The following is an 18271-nucleotide window of genomic DNA, read 5'->3' as shown; positions in this document are numbered from 1 at the left end:
TGGATGTGATTGCGTTAGGGTTTATAGGGAAGGATATGTGGAAAAGAGTGAAAGTAAGAGAGAGAAGAAGGTGGGTTAGGTGAAGATTCTGTGGGACCCACTGATTCTGAAGGGCTGGAGAATTCGAGTTTCCTGCCCCCTTGTGGGCGTTGAACGCCCAGCTACTACTCCTGGCTGGCGTTCAACGCCAGCTATGTACCTCTAAGTGGGCGTTGAACGCCCATTGGGGTGTTCCTGCCTGGCGTTCAATGCCAGCACTGTGCTCCCTGGCTGGCGTTCAACGCTAGCAAGGTCTCTACTCTAGGGTTTTCTGTTTCTAGCTCTGACTATTTCTGTTTCTGTTCTAACTACTGCACATGATCACAAACTTAAACAAATATGAACATTAAACTGAAATAACTTAAATAAACTTAAGGAAAAATAAGAAAACATTAATTATTGATGGGTTGCCTCCCAACAAGCGCTTCTTTAACGTCATTAGCTTGACGGTTAGCTCCTTACGGAGATGGGTAGGGGCTCAGAATTTCGCCCTTTACAGTGAACTTCTTGCCTGTGCTCGCATGGATAAGTTTCACATGTTTAAGAGACAGGATTCTATTCACAATGTGTGGAATGACAGGATTGTCAACGAAGATAACTTTCATGCCAAGTGAGAGGCCTTCAGTGGGAATCTTCTTGTCCCTTCAGCCTTTAGGTACTTTCTTCTTAGTACCTTTGTTTTCAGTGCTTGATAATAGCTGCCCAACACCAAACTTAGAATTGGTGTCTAGGGGCTCTGTATAACTCTGCACTAAGAGAGAAGGTTAAAGCACTTCATGTTTATGAATAGTGCTTCCCTCAACTGAGGTAGAATGAGGTTTATGAACCTTGAACACAAGACAGTCCTCATCTAATTGCAGGACTAGTTCTCCTTTGTCTACATCAATCACAGCCTTGGCTGTAGCTAGGAAGGGTCTTCCAAGGATGATGGATTCATCCTCTTCCTCCCCAGTATCCAGGATTATGAAATCAGCAGGGATGTAAAGGTCTTCAACCTTCACTAAGACATCCTTTACTAGTCCATAAGCCTTTTTCATGGACTTTTTTGTCATCTTTAGAAAGATTCTTGTAGCTTATACCTCAAAGATTCACAGCCTCTCCATTACAGAGAGAGGCATGAAGTTTATGCTTGACCCTAGGTCACATAGAGCCTTATCAAAGGTCATGGTACCTATGGTACAAGAGACTAAGAAGCGTCTAGGATCCGGCTTCTTCTTAGGTAACTTATGCTAAACCAAGGCATTGAGTTCCTTAGTTAGCACTGGAGGTTCTTCCTCCAATGGCTCTATGCCAAACAACTAGGCATTCAACTTTATCAGAATTCCTAGGTACCGAGCAACTTGCTCTTTTCTAGTTTTTTCTTCCTCATCAGAGGAGAAGTACTCTGCAGATTCTATGATCTTCAACCAAGCATTCAAGGGAACTTCAATGGGCTCTTCATGAATCTTTGGTTCCATCAGTTCTAGGGAAGTTCTCAGTGGGCTGAGAGTTGCCAACTATCCCTATTGTGGCATTAACTGCCAAGACTTTTGTTTCTTTGGGTGTTGAATGCCCATCATGCATCCCTTTACTGGCGATCAACACCAGTGGTTGTGCCTTTTTGGGCATTGAACGCCCAGTAAGGACCTCTTTACTGGCGTTCAACGCCATTGATGGTGCCTTTGTGGGCGTTCAACGCCAAATCCTCTCCTTCAGATTCGGCCTCAATGTCCATTATGATGGCCTTGCACTCTTCTCTTGGATTTACTTCAGTGTTACTAGAAAGAGTGTTAAGAGGAGTCTCAGGGATTCTTTTGTTCAGTTGACCAACTTGTACCTCCAGATTTCTAATAGAGGACCTTTTTTCAATTATGAAACTATGAGTGGTCTTAGAGAGGTTGGAGACTATTGTGACTAAGTCAGAAAGGCTCTGTCTAGGAGTCTCCATATGTTCATGAGAAGATGGGAATGGTGGTCTGTTGTTGAACCTATTTTGATTTCTTTCACTTTGATTATTGATGAAGCCTTGCTGAGGCTTCTGTGAATCCTTCCATGAAAGGTTAGGATGATTCCTCCATGATGGATTGTAGGTATTTCCATAGGATTTTTCTATGTAATTCACCTCTTCCATTGTAGGTTGATCTGAATCATAAGCTTCTCCTCCATAGGAGGCTTCTTGAGTGCTGCCAGTTGCAGCTTGTAATCCAGTCAAATGCTGAGAGATCATATTGACCTGCTGGGTTAAGATCTTGTTCTAGGCCAATATGACATTCAAAGTATCAACTTTTAGAACTCATTTCTTCTGAGCTACCCCCTTGTTCACAGGGTTTCTCTCAGAAGTGTACATGAATTGGTTGTTTGCAACCATTTCAATGAGTTCCTGTGCTTTTTTAGTCGTTTTCCTCAAGTGGAGTGATCAACCTGCAGAATGGTCCAAGAACATCTTGGAAAGCTCAGATAGGCCATCATAGAAGATTCCTAGGATAGACCACTCTGAGAGCATGTCAGGAGGGCACCTTCTGATGAGTTGCTTGTATCTTTCCCAAGCTTCATAAAGGGATTCACCCTCTTTTTGTCTAAAGGTTTGAACTTCTACCCTGACCTTACTCATCTTTTGAGGTGAAAATAACTTGGCCAAGAAAGTATTGACCAACTTTTTCCAAGAGTCTAGGCTTTCCTTTGGTTGAGAATCCAACCATATCCTAGCCCTGTCCCTAACAGCAAAGGGGAAAAGCATAAGTCTATAGACCTCAGGATCCACTCCATTAGTCTTAACAGTATCATAGATTAGCAAGAATTCAGATAAGAATTGATGTGGATCTTCCAGTGGAAGTTCATGGAACTTGCAATTCTGTTGCATTAGAGAGACTAACTGAGGCTTTAGCTCAAAGTTATTTGCTCTAATGGCAGGTATAGAGATACTTCTGCCATAGAAGTCAGAAGTTGGTGCAGTGAAGTCACCAAGAACCTTCCTTACATCTCATTCATTATTCGGTTCATCTGCCATGTCTGTACTTTCAGTTTCTTGTTCGAAATGTTCTGTGAGATCTCTCCCAGAGTGTTGTGTTTTAACTTGTTGCAAATGCTTCCTTAGAGTCCTCTCAGGTTTAGGATCAAGATCAAAGAGAGGTTCTTTATCCTTGTTTCTGCTCATAAACAAGAAAAAGAAAACGAGAAAGAAGAAGAATGGGAGCCCTATGTCAAATAATAGAGAACTCCCTGTGAGATGTGAAGAAGAAAAAAGAATGAAGATAGAGAGAAGAGAATAAGAATTCAAATAAAAGGGGGGTAGAGAATTCGAAAATTAGAAGTAAAAAGAGAAACTAGAATTAAAATATTTTTATTTTTATTTATCAATTAAATTCGAAAATAAGAGCTTAATTAAATAAAAAGATTTGAAAATTAGAAGGTAGTTTTCGAAAAAGGACAGAGAGAAGAATTAGTTAGGAAGTTTTGAAAAAGAAGGAAGAGAAAACAAGTAACTAATTAAGAAAGATTTGAAAATAAGATAAGATTTGAAAAAGATTTGAATTTGAAATTTAAATTTTGAATTTTAAAATTTGAATTTTGAAAATTGAAATTGAATTAAGATAAGATAAGATTTTGAAAATTGAATCTTAAATTTTGAATTTTGAATTTGAAAATAAGACAAGATAAAGATTTAAAAAAGATTTGGTTTTTGAAAAGATTTGATTTTGAAATTCAAAATTAAAACAAGATAAGATAATGAATTGAAATTTAATGAAAGATAACAAGAGATAAGATAAATATTTAAAAAAGTTTTGAATTTTAAATTTTGAAAGAAAGATAAGATAAGATAGAATCACAATTAAAAGAAAAGATTTGAAAAAACGATTTTAAAAAGATAAAATTTGAAAATTGAAAATTGAAACTAAGATAAAATAAGATAAAGATTTTGAAATTAAAATTTGAAATCTTTTTTGGAATTTTTGAAAATATTAATTAAGGATAGAAAATATATTTTTTATTTTTTTAATTAATGAAGAAAGAGAAAAACAACCAAAAGACACCAAACTTAAAATTTTTAGATTTAAAACTCTAAATTTTCGAAAACTTAAAAGGAAAAACATCAAAGGCCACCAAAATTTAAGACTTTTAAGATCAAAACAAGAAAAGAAATATGAACAATTTGAATACCAAGAAAGAATACAAAGAACAAATTTGAAAATTCAAAGCAATTAAAGAATAACTACGTGACACCAAGCTTAAAAACTTTGAAAATCAAAGACATAAATTTCGAAAATTTTAAAGGAAAATACTCAAATACACCAAACTTAAAAACTTTGAAATCAGAGACTCTAATTTTAAAAAAGAAAAGAAAAAACTTAAGGACTCAAAGATTACTCAAAAAGACACCAAACTTAAAGATTGACACAAGACTCAAACAAAAGACGCTATTTTTAAAAATTTTTTGAAAAGAAGGCAAAAGAGTTCGAAACTTTAACAAGAACAAGAACAAATGCTCAAAAAAAAGATAAAGATCAAAAAGAAAAGTAGAGATTTTTTTTTTGAAAAATTTTTATTTTTTCGAAAAAGAAAGTAAAAGACTCAAACAAAACAGTAAAAAAAAGTACCTAATCTAAGCAACAAGATAATCCGTTAGTTTGTCAAATCCGAACAATCCCCGGAAATGGCGCTAAAAACTTGGTGCGCGAAATAAGAACTCGCACAACTGAACCAGCAAGTGCACTGGGTCGTCCAAGTAATACCTGAGGTGAGTCAGGGTCGATTCCACGGAGATTGTTGTTTTGAATCAAGCTATGGACACCTTATAGATCTTAGTCAGGCGATTAGAAAAGAGTTATATTGTGAAAAACACATAAAGACTAAATAAAGATAGATTTACTCAGTAGTTGTGAATTCAATGATAAGAAAATGGTTGAGACTTCGGAGATGCTTCATTCTTCTGGATCAACCTTTCTTACTATCTTCTCCAACTGTGGTTCTTTCCATGGCAGGCTGTAAGTGATCAACGCCGGTTTAATGGTCACCAATCTTCCTCCTTCAGGCCGAACGCCAGGTTTAGTGTGGGCCCAATCTGAATGAGGGTGAACCTCCTACAGTTCATTCTCTTGATGATCCTACTCAAAATGCCACAAACAATGTCAAATTTTTCGGATCAGAGAATAATGCACCTTTGGTTCTAGCCTCTACCACAAAGACCCTAATATCCCCATACCCCGGCTGAACTGGTGTCTCGAGAAGTCCCCAACGAAGTCGTGGATTAGCCGTCTAAGAGATGTATAATCAAGCTGGTGGTTTGGTGATCTCTGGTTAAAGACTCACACTGAACGCATGTAGAATGAGGATGAGTGTCACAGATCATCTGCAGTCCTTTCTGTGCTTCTGAATCAGACTTCTACTCAAGCTCCTCAATTTCAGCCAGAAAATACCTGAAATCACCATAAAACACACAACCTCAAAGTAGAATCCAAAAATTTGAATTTATTAGCACTAAAACCTATGAAAACTTAATAAAACTTAAACAAAACATAACAAAAACTATATGAAAACAATACTAAAAAGCATATAAAATATCCTCTCATCAGTTACATATTGATTTTTAATAAAAAAATGAGCCGCGTTTTGCATGTTGCAAAATTTTTGAAACAAAATAGAAAGCTAAAATTGCAACGTGCGTTTTGCAGGTTTTATATTAAAAAAAGATAAAATAATCAAATCGTGATATGCATTTTGTAGGTTTTAAATTAAAAAAAGGGAAATGTTTGGTAACCAAAGAAAGTTAGCCAAAAACAGCCATAACTTGTCTTATTTAGCATTTATTAATTATTGCGACAATTAATGAATGTTAAATAAGGCAAGTTCTGTCTGTATTTTTTGTCTCCCTAGCATTACCCTTAAAAAAAATAACAAGTTAAATTATTATCTACATTTTGCTCTGACATCAAAACAGTATAATTACTTCATGCACGTCCATTTCAACGTGTAACTCCACTTTTCTTTTCATAAAAAAAAAATCAGCCCTATTTTCTATCGAAGAGCCCAACAAAATGAATGGTCGCTCTTGATGATATCAGCTTGGGTCACTCCATTCAAGCCACACTTGCACATTGCACCAAACAATCTTCCACTCACCTTAGGATAATAGCCGACATGCTCAACAACTTGAAAACATCTAACATGACGACGCGGTTGTAACCTTCCGTGCACCTCTTTTTCCGCATATCTACATCACTCGTCTTCCACTATATTTGAACCGCCTCTTTATTTTACATTAAATTTGAATGCCTTCAAATAAAGGTACTTCAAAATTTCAAAAAAAACCTAAAAACATTTTCAATATTGATATATCTTGTCATATTTAGGAAAATTATCAAGTGTTCCTTCGACAAAAAAACGAAACACCATGTTCATGATATGATCAGGTTACCTAAATTTCTTTTGTTGTGTATTGAGTCATGAAATAGCGAAAATGTCCCTTATTATGTGAGTGTTTTGACGTAAAAACTCTCTGAAATAAACAATTTATAAGTTCCTGGCTTAATAGCAAAGAATTCAGGTGTAAGCTAGCGGGATTCTTGTAGCATTCATCATAATGGTTTGTGACTTTGTGTATAAAATGTCCTCCAAGTACATACTCATATCCATCTTTCATATCAATTTCTTCTCTCAAACTTGAAATTTTTTTGTATTTAAACCCAATAACATTAATAATTTTCATCATGCACTAAACTCCAATTAATTCTTTAAATTGGGATGGAGACGCAGAAGAGGTAGGAGAAGGAATAACCAATTACCAAAAGAGATGGAAATAATATTCGGTACCGATTATGTAGAATCATCATTCATCATTAAAAAATAAAAAAATATTTTGATAAATTTTACATTTATTAGTATTATACATAATTAATTTTAAAAAATAAATTAATAAACATGTTATCCTACTAATCTATTATATATACTCAAGATTGGAAAATGTTTTATATATTTTATTTTTTAAAAATTATGTTTTATTATATATAATTTATAAATATAAAAGGTATTTATAAAATTTGAATTTAAAATTTTCAATTAAAATATAAAATATTTATCATGTTAATTAACCCAATAATTATTATTATATATATTTAGTTATAAAAAAGTATATTAACAGACACATTATATTAATATTTATTAAGTTAATTGTAACACCTGTTATCCTTATCAAAGTTTAAATTTTAATTTTAAATAATTAACAACTTCAAAAATAGGTTAGAAAAAAAATGAGGAATTCGAATTTCAAAAGAAAAAAAAAACCTAATCATAAATAGAATCATATTAATCAAATAGCTTTAGTTTAAACTTGAAAATTTAAAATTATCTAACCTTAGAAAAACTAGAGCTATTTGGATATTAGGGAAAAAACTAAAAAAATGGATTTAAAGCACATAAGCTTAATTATTTTATTAGTTTTTGTAGTTTTTTATTTTTTAATAAAAGTTTATAGTTTTGAAATTTGTAATTAAATTTTTATATTAAATAAAAATATATAATTAAATTTTTAGTAATTATTATTTTTTAAAAATATTAAGGTCACATGGCTGCAAAGAAAAAGAAGAAAGAATCGAATTGAGAAAAGAGAATAGTCAGAGGAGACCAAACTTAAAAAACTTCCCAACTCAATTGAAAGTAGCCCCACAGTTTCGCTGAAAATCAAGCCTCTGCACATCTATCTATTAGTATACATAGTCAATGGAGACAAATCATGAACATCAAAATTTTTCAACTACACAGCCGGTCTCGCACTCACCATGAGGTCTTTCTTTTCATCTTCACTCAAGCACAACTTTCAAGATCTTAACCATTCACATTATTTATATTATATCTGAATGATAGAGACTAACGGAATATCAAGTTCTGCTCAAGTACAGCGAGATACTAGAACCACTTTCTAACTTTTATAGAGTTATTATATCAACAGAGAAAGAATTTTAAAGTGAGATAATTAATAAAATAAAATAATATTTTAATCACTCTTAAATTTATAATTTTAATATATGTGAATTGTAATGACCTAATTTCTGATATATCATTATCATACTAGAAGGCGAGCGCTACTAACTTGCCTTCCTACTTTATAACTAATAATATATTATATAAATCTGTTACCTTGTTAATTTTTTTTACGGGTAATTTTTTTTAAAACATTTGCAAAGGATATAGCAATCATTCGTAACAAGCATTAACAGAAATATAAACATAACTAGACAGCAGATAATCGAACTTATAATATACATCATATACAATGTCGTATAGGAATCCAGTTAGTACGCACCCTGTCATAACCTCTACTAGTAAATATGTACATATATAGACATATGACACCCTAGGACCTAACTCATAGAAAAAACCTCTAAACTGACGTTCAGACTAGCCTAGAAACTCTAGACACATCTAATCTCTCGGTTGTACTAACAAAAGTGAGAGACTACTCGAAGCCGATGCTAAGCTGAAGTGCCATAAAAAAGACTGCCACCATACGTCTATTACCACAGTCATATATCACAATTAGGTAGGTCTCCGTGGGACCCACCTGCCAGTTGGTTGCTCCCAAATGACAACTGTCTCTCTTTAGGATCCTCCTCCAGATCGTCCTCCTCCTCCTCCTTCTCTGGTGCTACCAAAATATTCTCAGTCCCACTAGATGAGCTGCTACTATTGCTCTCGTCTACATGAACAGGACCGTTGGCGTATATCAGTGCAAGTACCTCTCCTAGAGGTCCAAACTGGTCCTCTAACTAGGCAGCTAGAGAAGGTGGAATAAGCGGCTCCATCAGTAAATCCCACTCAAGAGGTATTGCCAGTACATATGCATCAGCAGGATCAAACTCTGGTACGTATGCATCCACTAGATCAGGCTCAGGTGCCGCCTGATTCACTGGCTGTGCAGGAAAAGGATATTCGGCACCGTCAAAAAAAGGATGTCCCGGTATGTCTGGGTGTTACCAAGATAACGAAAACCTCGTATGGTGCATTAGAATCAAAATCCGGGCTATCTAAGGAGTGTTGAAAAGGATGATCTCGTATAACGTAAAGACGGATACAAGGGTCCATAGCTATAATATAGTAACTTCCAAATATCGAATCCTTGTATTTGTAGGGATACTCAAGCTCATAGAAAAGAGCTCTCGTTTCCATTTGAAGGGAAAAAAATGGGTAAGAATTGGGAAGTTCTTAGTAAGGTCAAGGTAGTTAGTTAAGTTCATTATTTTTCTTTGTTATTACCATACAACAGAGCATCATAAAAAATACAAACAAATAACAAACAAAGAAAATACAGAAAATATAATATAAATAGAGAAAGCATATGTTCAAACAGAAAGCATAACAGAGAAAAATGTGCACACAAGTATGATAGTACAAGTTTACAAACTCGGCCCGACGTTACCAGAATCAAGTCCGGATATGGCCTTACAGGTGCAGAATTATAGCTGAGATTGTGCTGATGATACCTCCATAAGCAGCCTCTTTGTCTTATGGGTGCAACATTATAGTTGAGTATCCCTGGAAAACGTTTTCGATGGGCGCATCACCATATATCTATCTACCTGGGACAGTAGATACTCAACTTTTAACTTCTTATCCATCATTAGTAACTTGTTTCCTTTTATTATCTTCCATTTTTTATTATCTCCTTAGCCTGTTCTTGCTCTTATGAAGAGATGAGTTTTAAATCGTTTTTCTAAAATTTTTAAGAAAATTACCATTTTACTCCTAGTCTTTACGTGAAATTATTATTTTGTCCCTCAATTATTATATTATATTAATATTTTAATATTATTTAATATTTTGTCATTAAAACTTATTTAATAATATTTTATCCTTAAACTTTTAGAAATTACAGTTTGGCCCAAAACTTTTATCTATTTATATTTTAAACCCCAAATATTTTTATAATTAAATTTTGTCCCAATATTTTTATATAATTATCAAAATATTCTTGTACTTTTTTATAATGACCAAAATATCCCTATATTTTTTATGAAATTTTTATTTTATTCTTGAACTTTTTTTTTAATACCCAAAATACTCCTAAACTTTAAAATTATCTTTTTACTGTTAATCTTTTAGTTATTTATCATTGTATCCTTGGTGTCACACAGTCATGCCATCTATGCATGCATGGAACCGCAGCCATGAATTATGTTTCATCATGATTTTAAGCTTGATTCCCACGTATTTTTCAATCTTTTCGGTTACTACTTTTTTATTTCTTTTAACTCCAACTTCCAACCATCAATATCACATGAAATTCCTCATGATTAAAGCTTAAACACACTTCATTTAAGCTCATAATCAATTCAGTTTTCATGCTTCATTATAAAACCGAATTACCAAGCTCTTAAAATACTAAAATTACACAACAAATCAAGCATATAACCATCCAATTTTAAATATTAAACATCAATTAATCAACCACACAGCAGCAACACAATTAATCATTAATTTAGCCAAACCTTACCTCTTGATTCAGCTCTTAAAAATGATTTTTTCTAGGTGTTATTTAGCTCACTTTTCACCTAGTTTTCAATCAAAATAAACTTTTAAATCAACAGATATGTGAAGGCTGAACCTTCATTATGGGATAGAGAGAGATTTTCTTACCTTTCTCTTGCTGAAAATAAAAATTTCTTGATCCACAAGGTGCCTAGATAAGAGATCCCAAGGAAAAACATAAAAAACAAGTTACACCATGGTTAACCATAGCCGAATCATACAAGGAGGAAGTACAAGGAAAGTACTACACCATCATAAACAACACCCTATACAAAAGAGGAATTTCAATACCATTGTTAAAATGTGTGCCGACCTCTAACACAAGGAAAGTTTTAGAGGAAGTACACAGTGGCATTTGTGACAATCATCTTGGGGCACAAGCTCTAACCAAAAAGGTACTCCGGGCGGAATTTTACTGGCCAACTCTACAAAAAGAAGCTACAGAATTTGTAAAGACATGTCCCCCATGCCAGAAACATGCCAACTTTCACATCGTCCCGCCAGAAGAGCTCATCAGCGTAACTTTGCCTTGGCCATTTGCAAAATAGGGACTCGATCTTCTCGGACCCTTTCCCCAGGGATCAGGACAAGTCAAATCCCTCATAGTCGGAGTAGACTATTTCACAAAATGGATTGAGGCAGAGCCCCTAGCCAACGCCACTGCTCAAAGAAATCAAAAATTCCTATATAGAAACATTGTCACAAGGTTCAGGGTCCCATACTCCATCACCACAGACAATGGTACCCAATTCACAGATGCAGGCTTCAGAAAATTAGCAGCCGATTTGAACATAAAGCACCAGTTCACCTCCGTCGAAACATCCCCAAGCCAATGGACAAGCTAAAGCTGCCAACAAAGTCATATTGGCTGGATTAAAATGGAGATTACAGGATGTAAAAGGAGCTTGGGCTGAGGAACTCCCACAAGTCCTATGGGTATATCGGACAACGCCACATTCCACCACAAAGGAATCACCCTTCTGACTAGCATATGGAGTGGAGGCAATGGTCCCGGTAGAAATTAAGGAATGGTCGCCTATAGTAGTACACTACAATGAAGAAGCCAACTCCCAACTGCAAAGGGAAGAACTCGACCTACTCCCAGAAGTCCAGGAAAGAGCTCGGATCAGGAAAGAAGTATTAAAACGTCGAATGGCTTCGAGATATAATCAAAAGGTAATGCCGCGAGGTTTCGCAGAAAACGACCTCACTCTAATCCGAAATGATATCGGAAGAACTCGACCTGGAGAAGGAAAGCTGGCAGCAAACTGGAAAGAACCCTACCGAGTCATAGAAGTACTTGGGAAGGGCTACTATAGACTGTCCGAACTCGATGGACGAGAGCTTCCCAGATCGTGGCACGCCTGCAACCTAAGAAGGTACTATAGTTAGGAATGATAAAGGATCTTGGGATAAGGTACACTCTTTTTCCTGAGAAGGTTTTTTAATGAGGTACCAAGCTAGGCCCTACAAACTATCCGACTTACAGGGATGAAAAACTGCCACATGCATATATTTGCACTTTCTTTTAAATAAAATATATTTTAGATATTCTACAAATTCTCAAGACGCATTAATCTGAAGCATTCATCGTCCGATTATAAAGCAACAGATCGGCAGAAAAGTGAAAAACAAATTCACTGCACGATCATGATAAAGACCAATAGAGATGAAAACGGGATTCATCTAAAGGTCGATCAAACAAAGATAGAAACCACCTTCTACAAATTGGCAAGATGAACACAGAATAATGCAAGAAGTTATCGAAAGTGATCCGGAAAAAGAACCTGACGAGGTCTTATGGATTGCTAAATAATAACTTAAAGATTGGCCGACGTTAAGAAGTCAGACCAAGTCAACCCAAGTTATCAGCAAATCCCTGGAAAGAGGTCTGGCCAACCCTATAAAAGAGGAATTGCTATAACTTAGAAGAGATCGACATGACGAAGTCGGTCTCCTACGAAAAACAAGTTATAAAAGTAATCCCTGAAAGAGACCTGACAAAGGTCCAAGAAAGAGGATTACAAAATAACTTAGAAGAGATCGACATAAAGAAGTCGGTCTCCTACGAAAAACAAGTTATAAAAGTAATCCCTGAAAGAGACCTGACAAAGGTCCAAGAAAGAGGATTACAAAATAACTTAGAAGAGATCGACATAAAGAAGTCGGTCTCCTACAACAAACAAGTTATAAAAGTAATCCGTGAAAGAGACCTGACAAAGGTCCAAAAAAGAGGATTACAAAAATAACTTAGAAAAGGACGACGCAAAGAAGTCGGTCTCCTACAACAGACAAGTTATAAAAGTAGTCCCTGAAAGAGACCTGACAAAGGTGCAAAAAAGAGGACTACAAAAATAACTAGAAAGAGGACCAACGTAAAGAAATCGGTTACGGATGGCCAGAAATAAATACAAGTAAGAGCTAGAAAACCGAAACACGAGTTGGATCCACACATCCGCAAAGGATCCAAGCTACAAGCAATAAGTACAAAGCAATCCAAAGAGGCCGATGATGAGTGGATAATTTATACGCTTTTTGGCACTGTTTTTAGTATATTTTTAGTATATTTTAGTTAGTTTTTATTGTATTTTTATTAGTTTTTATTTAAAATTTACTTTTCTGGACTTTACTATGATTTTGTGTGTTTTTCTGTGATTTTAGGTATTTTCTGGTTGAAATTGAGGTCACCTGAGCAAAAATCTGATTCAGAGGCTGAAAAAGGACTACAGATGCTGTTGGATTCTGACCTCTCTGCACTTGAAGTGGATTTTCTGGAGCTACAAAATCCCAATTGGCGCGCTCTCAATTTCGTTGGAAAGTAGACATCCTGGACTTTCCAGAAATATATAATAGTTCATACTTTACCCAAGGTTTGATGGCCCAAACCGGCGTTCCAAGTCAGCTTAAGAATTCTGGCGTTTAACACCAGAACTGGCATAAAAGCTGGAGTTAAACGCCCAAACTGGCACAAAAGCTGGCGTTTAACTCCAAGAAAAGTCTCTACACATGAAAGCTTCAATGCTTAGCCCAAACACACACCAAGTGGGCCCCGGAAGTGGATTTTTACACTAAACACCCTAGCTTACTCATTTTCTGTAACCCTAGGTCACTAGTTTACTATAAAAACTACTTTTAGTGATTCATCTTGTACCTCATGACATTCTACACGTTTCATATTGTATCTTCTACAGCATGAGTCTCTAAACCCCATTGTTGGTGGTGAGAAGCTCTGCTGTTCTTCATGAATTAATGCAATTACTACTATTTTCCATTCTATCACGCTTGCTTCTATTCTAAGATATTCATTCGCACTTCAACCTGATGAATGTGATGATCTGTGACAATCATCATCATTCTCACCTATGAACACGTACCTGACAACCACCTCCGTTCTACATGCAATCAAGCTTGAATGTGTATCTCTTGGGTTTCTAATCTAAGATTGGAACCTTCGTGGTATAGGCTAGAATTACTGGCGGCCATTCCTGAGATCCGGAAAGTCTAAACCTTGTCTGTGGTATTCCGAGTAGGATCTGGGAAGGGATGACCGTGACGAGCTTCAAACTCACGAGTGTTGAGCGTGTGACAGACGCAAAAGGATCAATGGATCCTATTCCAACATGATCGAGAACCAACAGCTGATTAGCCATGCGGTGACAGCGCATTTGGAACATTTTCACTGAGAGGACGGGAAGTAGCCATTGACAATGGTGATGCTCAACATAAAGCTTGCCATGGAAGGAGCCTTGCGTGCATGAAGAAGAAGACAGCAGGAAAGCAGAGATTCAGAAGACAAAGCATCTCCAAAACCTCAACCTGTTCTTCATTACTGCATAACAAGTATTTATTCATGTTCTTTTACTTTTTACAATTAAATCTGAGAATTATTGATATCCTGACTAAGAGTTACAAGATAACCATAGCTTGCTTCAAGCCGACAATCTCCGTGGGATCGACCCTTACTCACGTAAGGTATTACTTGGACGGCCCAGTGCACTTGCTAGTTAGTTATGCGGAATTGCAAAAGTGTGATTGTAATTTCGTGCACCAAGTTTTTGGCGTCGTTGCCGGGGATTGTTCGAGTTTGGACAACTGACGGTTTATCTTGTTGCTTAGATTAGGAATAATTTATTTTTGTTTGTTTAGAGTCACTAAATTTGAGTCTTTTATTTGAGTTTAGTTTCATATTTTAAGTTTGGTGTCAATTGCATGCTTTTATTTTCTTTTAATTTTTTGAATTTGCATGTTCTTATTTCTTTCTTGATCTTTAAAAATTCTAAGTTTGGTGTCTTCTTTGTGTTTTCCTTTAAATTTTCGAAAATTTGTGTTTGATTTTCTAAAAATTTTAAGTTTGGTGTTTTTGTGTTTTTATTTACTTAAAAATTTTTCAAAAATCTGTTCTTGGTGTTCATCTTGATCTTCAAAGTGTTCTTGGTGTTCATCTTGACATTCAAAGTTTTCTTGTTTGTTCTCTTTGTTTTGATCTAAAATTTCTAAGTTTAGTGTCATTTTGCTGTTTTTCTCTTTCCTCATTAAAATTCAAAAATCAAAAAATATCTTTTCCTTATTTTACTCATAAATTTCAAAATTTTGCATTAAATTAGTCAAAGATTTTCAAAATCATATCTTTTTTTTAGTCAAGTCAAAATTCTAATTTCAAAAATTGATCTTTTCAAATCTTTTTCAAAAATCAAATCTTTTTAATTTCTTCAATCATATCTTTTTAATCATATCTTTTTTTTTTTTATTAAATTGCAATCATATCTTCTCAATCATATCTTTTTCAAAATAATTTTCAATCATATCTTTTTGATTGCTAATTCCAAAATCTTTCTAATTAATTAATTAATTTAGTTTTCAATTTGCTTTTAATTCATTTTCCTCTAATTTTTGAAAACTATATCCAAAATTTTTCAAATCTTTTTAATTAATTAGCCATTTTAGCATTCAAATTATTTATTTATCTTTTTACTTTTTCTTAAATTTTCGAAACTTTTATTTTATTTTTCATTTATTTTGTTTTATTTTTTCGGTTACTTTTAATTAAATAAAATAAAAAAATTTCATATCAATTCCCTTTTCTCCATCATGGACATAAGTGGAAGTGGACAGTCTAGAAGGACTCTGGGGTCATTTGCTAACCCCATTACAGCTGCATATGGGAGTAGCATCTGTATACCTCCCATCAAAGCAAGTAGTTTTGAGCTAAATCCTCAGCTCATTATCATGGTGCAGCAAAATTGCCAGTATTCCGGTCTTCCAAAGGAAGAACCTACTGAGTTTCTGGTACAGTTCTTACAAATTGCTGATACAGTACGTGATAAAGAAGTAGATCAGGATGTCTACAGATTATTACTGTTTTCATTTGCTGTAAAAGATCAAGCTAAGAGGTGGTTAAATAACCAACCCACAGCAAGCATAAAAACATGGAGATAGTTATCAGACAAATTCCTAAATCAATTTTACCCTCCAAAAAGGATGACACAGCTAAGGCTGGACATCCAAGGCTTTAGACAAGAGGATAATGAATCCCTTTATAATGCTTGGGAGAGGTACAGAGGGATGCTAAGGAAATGCCCCTCTGAAATATTTTCAGAGTGGGTACAGTTAGACATCTTCTACTATGGGCTTACAGAAAGAGCTCAAATGTCTCTAGACTACTCAGCTGGTAGATCTATACACATGAGAAAGACAATTGAAGAGGTTCAAGAACTTATAGATACGGTTGCTAGAAATCAACACTTGTACTCTAGTAGTGAGTCCTCCATAAAGGAAGAAGCTAGGGCAGTAACTACTGACCCTAATCCTCAAGAACAGATTATTGAGCTTAGTCAACAATTACTCCTTATGACAAAACAATTAGCATAATTTAAAGAGATGCTCCAAGACACTAAAAATGCTAACAAGAATATGGAAGCACAATTGAATCAGACAAGACAGCAGCTATTTAAACAAATAACGGAAGAATGCCAAGCTATCCAATTAAGGAGCAGAAAGACATTGAATAAATCAGCTCAAAGTAGCAAAAAGCCAAGAAAGGAACAACTGACAGAGGATGACCAACCCACTACCCAAAATCCCTCTGAGGACAACAAGAGCCCAGAGAGGAATAATTCTGGCGTTCAAACGCCAATGAGGGATCAGACACCTACAAGTGCTGATAGTAACCCCTCTAAGAAAGCTTCTCCAACCACCTCTGTAGGGAATAAACCTGCAGCAACTAAGGTTGAAGAATATAGAGCCAAGATGCCTTATCCTCAGAAACTCCGCCAAGCGGAGCAGGATAAACAATTTGCCTGCTTTGCATACTATCTCAGGACTCTTGAGATAAAGATCCCATTTGTAGAGGCACTTGAGCAAATACCCTCTTATGCTAAGTTCATGAAAGAGATCTTAAGACATAAAAAGGATTGGAGAGAAACTGAAAAAGTGTTTCTCACTGAAGAATGCAGTGCAGTCATTCTGAAAAGCTTACCAGAGAAGCTTCAAGATCCAGAGAGCTTTATGATACCATGCACATTAGAGGGTGCTTGTACCAAGACAGCTCTATGTGACCTTGGAGCAAGTATCAATCTAATACCTGCATCCACCATCAGAAAGCTTGGCTTGACTGAAGAGGTCAAACCAACCCGGATATGTCTTCAACTTGTTGATGGCTCCATTAAATACCCATCAGGCATAATTGAGGACATGATTGTCAAGGTTGGGCCATTTGCCTTTCTCACTGACTTTGTAGTGCTGGAAATGGAGGAGCATAAGAGTGCAACTCTGATTCTAGGAAGACTTTTCCTAGCAACTGGACGAACTCTCATTGATGTCCAAAAAGGAAAAGTGACCCTGAGAGTCAATGAGAATGAGTTCAAGTTAAATGTTGTCAAAGCTATGCAGCATCCAGACACGTCAAATGACTACATGAGCGTTGATATTATTGACTCCCTGGTGGAAGAGGTCAATATGACTGAAAGTCTTGAATCAGAGCTAGAGGACATCTTTAAAGATGTTCAGCCTAACCTGGAGGAATCAGAGGAAATAAAAGAACCTCTGAAAATCCCTCAGGAAGAGGAGAAACCTCCTAAACCCGAGCTCAAACCACTACCACCATCCCTGAAATATGTATTTCTGGGAGAGGGTGACACTTTTCCAGTGATCATAAGCTCTGCTTTAAATCTACAAGAAGAGAAAGCACTAATTCAAGTGCTAAGGACACACAAGACAGCTCTTGGGTGGTCCATAAGTGACCTTAAGGGCATTAGCTCTGCAAGATGCATGCACAAGATCCTATTGGAGGATGATGCTAAGCCAGTGGTTCAACAACAGAGGCGGCTAAATCCAGCCATGAAGGAAGTGGTACAGAAAGAGGTCACTAAGTTACTAGAGGCTAGGATTATTTATCCTATTTTTGATAGCCCCTGGGTGAGCCCTGTCCACGTTGTCTCCAAGAAGGGAGGCATGACAGTGGTTCATAATGAAAAGAATAAAATGGTTCCTACAAGAACAGTTACAGGGTGGCGTATGTGTATTGACTACAGAAGGCTCAATACAGCCACCCGAAAGGATCACTTTCCTTTACCATTCATAGACCAGATGCTAGAGAGACTAGCAGGTCATGAATATTATTGCTTTTTGGATGGCTATTCAGGTTACAACCAAATTGCAGTGGATCCTCAGGACCAAGAGAAAACAACATTCACATGTCCTTCTGGAGTATTTTCCTACAGAAGGATGCCTTTTGGTC

General features: G+C 35.7%; 1 non-coding gene across 1 annotated transcript; it reads left to right on the top strand.

Annotated features, from left to right (window-relative positions):
- The first annotated feature begins 2514 nt into the window (after positions 1-2514).
- On the top strand, positions 2515-2623 carry LOC112787038 (small nucleolar RNA R71). The gene has a single exon (XR_003194475.1). It is a non-coding gene; the product is annotated as a small nucleolar RNA R71 (small nucleolar RNA).
- Positions 2624-18271: the final 15648 nt, after the last annotated feature.

The sequence above is a fragment of the Arachis hypogaea genome, chromosome 20 (assembly GCF_003086295.3).
Source record: "Arachis hypogaea cultivar Tifrunner chromosome 20, arahy.Tifrunner.gnm2.J5K5, whole genome shotgun sequence".
Classification (NCBI taxonomy): domain Eukaryota; kingdom Viridiplantae; phylum Streptophyta; class Magnoliopsida; order Fabales; family Fabaceae; genus Arachis; species Arachis hypogaea.
The sequence above is the reverse complement of the archived record's forward strand: the minus strand, read 5'-3'. Positions and strand labels throughout refer to the sequence as shown.